The following is a 5,448-nucleotide window of genomic DNA, read 5'->3' on the forward strand; positions in this document are numbered from 1 at the left end:
GAATATAGATAGGTTAAGTGAGTGGGCAAAAACATTGGCAGATGGAGTATAATGTGGGAAAATGTGAGGTTATCTTTTTTGGTAGGAAGAATAGCAAAGCAAAATATTATTTAAATGGAGAGAGACTGCAGAATGCTGTGGTACAGAGGGATTTGGGTGTCCTCGTACATGAAACACAAAAAGTCAGCATGCAGGTACAGCAAATAATTAAGAAGGAAAATTAATGTTGACCTTTATTGCAAGGGGAAGAAGAAGTACAGGACAACCTGGAACACTGTGTATATTTTTGGTCTCCTTATTTAAGGAGGGATGTAATTGCACTGAAGACAGTTCAGAGAAGGTTCACTAGGTTGATTCCTGGGATAAAGGAGTTGGCTTGTGACGAAAGGTTGGGCCTATACTCATCAGAGTTTAGAAGAATGAGAGGTGATCTTATTGAGAGATATAAGATTCTGAGGGAGCTCGGCAGGGTAGATTTTGAGAGGATGTTTCCCCCTGTGGGAAAAATCTAGAACTAGGGGCATAGTTTCAGAATAAGGGGTCTCCGAATTAAGATGAAAATGAGGAGGACGTTCTTAGAGGAATTCTCTACCCCAGAGGGCAGTGGCAGCAGTGTTATTGAATATATTCAAGGCTAAGTGGGACAGAGTTTTGAAGGGAGCCAAGGGTTATGGGGAGGAAAATGGAGTTAAGGCCACAATCAGGTCAGCTATGATTTTATTGAATGGTGTTGCAGGCTCAAAGGGCTGAATGTCCCATTCCTGCTCCTACTTCTTATGTTCTTATGTTTGGTCTCCTGGCAGAAATCATGATTCAATCATACTGCACTAGTCCTATGTGCCAGCTGTATTCCTACCAGACCATCAGGTTACTAGGTAGCTAACTTTTGATAAATGATATTCTCTCTAGACATGATTCTTCCTGTCCAGAACAAGGACACAGAAGCAGAGCAGGCCTATAACGAGTGTCATGCTACCACCAGAAATCTCATCAAGTAGACCATTGGTGTGCTCAAGTAATACTTTTGCTGCATGGCCCATTTCAGAGGAGCTTTACAGTATAGCATTAACAAAAATTCCACATTTGCACTTGTGTGTTGCATCACTATGCTGAGTGAAAAGCCCTTACCACCACCTGGGTAGCAAAAAGAGTAGAAGGAGGAAAAGGAATAGGAGGAGTATTAGGAAGAGAAATAAGAGCAGCATGCTGAGGAGGAAGAGCAAGAGCAGCATTGATCACCAGTGCTCCTAGTCACCAAAGCTTTCAAAGAGTAACTAATCCAAAAAGACTGCACCTGAAACACCCCCAATAAATCCTTATCACCATCATCCTCAGTACCACCATCTGATTGCCTTCCTTCAGTTCAGCATTCCAAGTCTTACCTTCACTTGGTTACAAATGTTAACAATAACAATCCAGAAAATAAACTTTACTCCAACAACTCAATCCATATTTGTATAATATTTAACAGGAATGATTATGAATCATCCTTGTACAACCCCAAAATTCCTATGTTCTGTGCTCCTTCACCTATCTATTGCTCCTACGAGCCCCAGTGGCTACAGCTTGAAAGGTGGAGGCTGCTGAGCTACCATTGAGGACATTTCAGATGGACCTAGCGGATGACCTTAAGTAACACTGGGTCTTGAGGGCCCGGCTGCTTATTGTAGTGTCTCAGCATGGTTGGAGCAGTCTGGCCCAGCTGGCTTTGTGACACTATCAAGGACACTGGCAGAATGGGTGGCAGGGGATCAGGAATGTTGCCATCCTGAGAGTGGACAATACCTTTCTTATGGAACCCAAATCACTTTACTGGAACTGAACCTCAGCACTCTGCTGTGCAAGAATCATGTTGGTGTGATGTGACAATCTAGAAGCCCATGTCAACATTAGCCATCAAAGCCAAACAGGCACGCAGCTAATAAGCAGGGTGGGTAGCCTAATTCATGATACTGAACTGCCAGCACCAATTTCACTTGGTCCATGCGCCCACATAAATACAAACTTCGAGCATAAGATCCCTTAATCAGATGGTTGAAAAGTTGAACAATGTTGTTAGCTATGGGAAATTGGTTCAGAGGCAGAGCCGAACCAGCTGAAAGTGGATATGCTCAGTGTCTCTCAGTCATCCAGCCTTGATATCGTGAATAGGCCCTCCTCACTGGCTAAGGCACTTTGTAACCTAAATTTAGATGTCTTGATATCATGTTGGATGTGAACTTGTGTGCCTTTAGGCAGAGGGAAGGTTTGTTTCTTTTGTGAGTGAGGAAGGAGACTATACTGAGTTACTTATTTCCCAGGGTAGTTATTTTCTATAACAAAAAGCAAAATACAGCGGATGCTGGAAATCTGGAGACAGTGAGTCAGGCAGGATCCACCAAGAAAACACAAGATATTTTGAGTATAAAACCCTTCTCGGTACAGTAATTTTCCATATTGTATAGTTACTTCAGACCTTTTATCTCTTGAAATCTATCAACAGGAATTGTGCTCATTCTAGCACATATGAACAAAAATAAAGTATGGAAGACCTTTCAACTCATAAAGCACATGCCTTTCTTTGCTATAAGGTCAGCATTGAAGGGCCTTCCAGTCTAGTGAACTGAATTATGCTGCAACAGTTACTTAATTCTGTAGCGCAAACATATATTTTCACAGTGCTTTAATTAAGTAATTATTCAATTGTGTAGTTTATGTAAAATTAAATCAATAAAAGCGCAACATGAGAAAAAATACCTTTCTCAGACTGCCAGGTCGTTTACTGTTTTGAGAGGACTGTAAATTATAATGGAAGGGGGAGGCAGACTGGAACAATGTCACTCAGGTTATCCAGTCGACTGATGAAGCAGTTGTACATGTTAAGAGCATTTTGTTCACAGAGAACTCTCTGCGTTACACTTGCACAATTTTTGAACAAAATCAAACAGTGCAGCTTATTAAGGAAGAGAAGAATGGGGATATTACAATGCACTGGTCACTGTAATAATACTAATTGTCTCTCTGACTGAAACATATCCTGACTAGAGGCTGCATACTTCAGTCTTGAGACCTGTAAGTGAGATCGGAAGGACTGATCTTGAGGCAGCAGGCTCTAACCAGAAATCAAGAGAAATCTTTTTAAGGTCAGGTAGGAAAATCAGTCTATTCCAAGGCTATGGTAAAAGAGCAGGGGAGTGGAACTAATTCGATAGCCCTTTCAAAGAGGTACACAAGTACAATGGGCCGAATAGCCTCCTTCTGTGCTGTATGATTCTATGTTTCTATACAAACAGTGCAGCCAAAATCAGTGTACATTATCAGCCTGTGTGCAATGCAGACTAAATTACTGTACATTAATAATCTATAAACAATGCAGGCAAAATCATTGTACATTAATAGTCTGTAAACAGTGCAGCACTATTGGGAAGAGGAAAGCAAGCTGTAACTATATTGAATTAGGGCATTTATTAATGTTAATTTGTGGCTTCTAACCCAAATATTACTGATAACATAACCCACTTAAGTTTCTCACGTGACTTCAGTTGCCAAGCAATGAGTCAGATGCCTTGAGGTTTATGCAATGATTATGCATCTTCATTGTGGTTCTGGCAATTATACAAAACCATTTTTAGTAATGTCACAAAGCCATTGAGGTTTCATGGAACAAGGTAACCCGAATTTTCTCTTCCCCTTCTCACTGGGGCAAATCATCAGATAATTACTCTGTTCAATTTTTATGGAATGTTAGTGGTGTAATTCAGGAAACTGTAGAACATCCACTGGGAGTTTATACTATTTTATGAAATTTATTAATTTAAAAATAAATTTAGCCCTTACATTTAGAAGTGAGGAACAGTTTTTATTAAAATGTGGCATTACTCAGGCTTGCTTTAAAATAAACTTTGGCAGTAGAAAAAAAGTACATTTGAGACTAATGTTGGGAGGTCCTAGATGCAAAAAGTAATCAACACCTGGAATGGACTTAAAACCCTGGGATTGTTTCTGTGGATGGTTGAGCTAAGGCAGACCAGATGGTCGTCCTTACCAGTAACTATCCTGGAATCTGTGGATCTGAATTCCTTACCTTGGGTAGGAGGTTAAAACAAAACAAAGGCTCCCCACAGGGACAGGCTGAAAGTTTTATTGATAGCCACTGAGGACTGCTCTTCTGTACTAGTGGATAGTTTCCGGGTGATAGAGTCATAGAGTAAGAGAGTCGTACAGCATAGAAACAGGCCCTTCGGCCCACCGCATCCATGCCGACCATAATGCCTATGTATACTAATCCCACCTGCCTGCATTAATTCCATATCCCTCTATGCCTTGCTCATTCAAGTACCTGTCCAGATGCCTCTTAAATGTCGCTACTGTTCCTGCCTCCACCACCTCCTCAGGCAGCTCATTCCAGATACCCACTATTCTTTGTGTGAAAAATTTACCCCTTTGATCCCCTTTAAACCTCCTCCCTCTCACCTTAAATCTGTGACCTCTAGTTTTAGTCACTCCTACCATGGGAAACAGTCTCTGGCTATCTACCCTATCTATGCCTCTCATAATTTTATATACCTCTATCTTGTCCCCACTCAGCCTCCTTCGCTCCAGGGAAAACAGACCCAGCCTATCCAATCTCTCTTTATAACTCAAGCCTTCCAAACCAGGCAACATCCTTGTGAATCTTTTCTGCACCCTCTCCATCTTAATCACATCTTTCCTGTAGTGCGGCGATTGTTATTGGTAGAAGCTTAGAAACACTAGAAATTATCCCTGTGAATTCTATCATTATCACTCTTTGATATAGCACTGGATATAACAGGTTGAAATAAAGGTTGTTTTCTAAATTTATGTTGAAAGATTCAATGGATTCAACAGATTACTGCATGTTATCTGTACTAGTGATGGATGTTAATAATTCATGATTCAGGTTCAATATTCTGTAGTATATTCTCTGATTGCTCAGTGGAGAGGTGGCATGGACTCAATAGGTCTCTTTCTATGCTGTAAATGACGCTATCGGCTGGATTTAGTGCAGGAGGTGGGGCTCCTGGTGTCAGGCCGAAAAGGTGCCACCACTCCCCCCACCCCACCCCCAGATCGATCCCCCGATCTTTTGGGGTGTAAGTTTAAGGAGGCGGGATCCCCATCCCTTTAAAGAATTAACAGAGATGAGGATCCCAGCCCCAGGAGCTGCTTGCCAATCACGGGCTTGCAGCTCAGCAGTATTGACAGTACCACCAGGAGCAGTGGCTACTGCCCATACTGCAGAGCCCTCGAGCCCAGGCCCAGCGTTGGAACCCCAGAGAAGAGGTAGGTGAGGCGGGGGCGCTGGGGCCAGTCTGGAACGCCCTGGCGAGAGGGGTGTGGGGGTGAGGGCTGGGCACTTCGTAGGTCACAAATTGCCCACGAGGTAGAGACCCCTCCCAAGCTCACAGGGGCCTCCCTGCACAGCGGAGGCCCCACTCCCCCTCTCCC

Source organism: Heterodontus francisci, chromosome 5 (assembly GCF_036365525.1).
Source record: "Heterodontus francisci isolate sHetFra1 chromosome 5, sHetFra1.hap1, whole genome shotgun sequence".
NCBI classification, from domain to species: Eukaryota; Metazoa; Chordata; class Chondrichthyes; order Heterodontiformes; family Heterodontidae; genus Heterodontus; species Heterodontus francisci.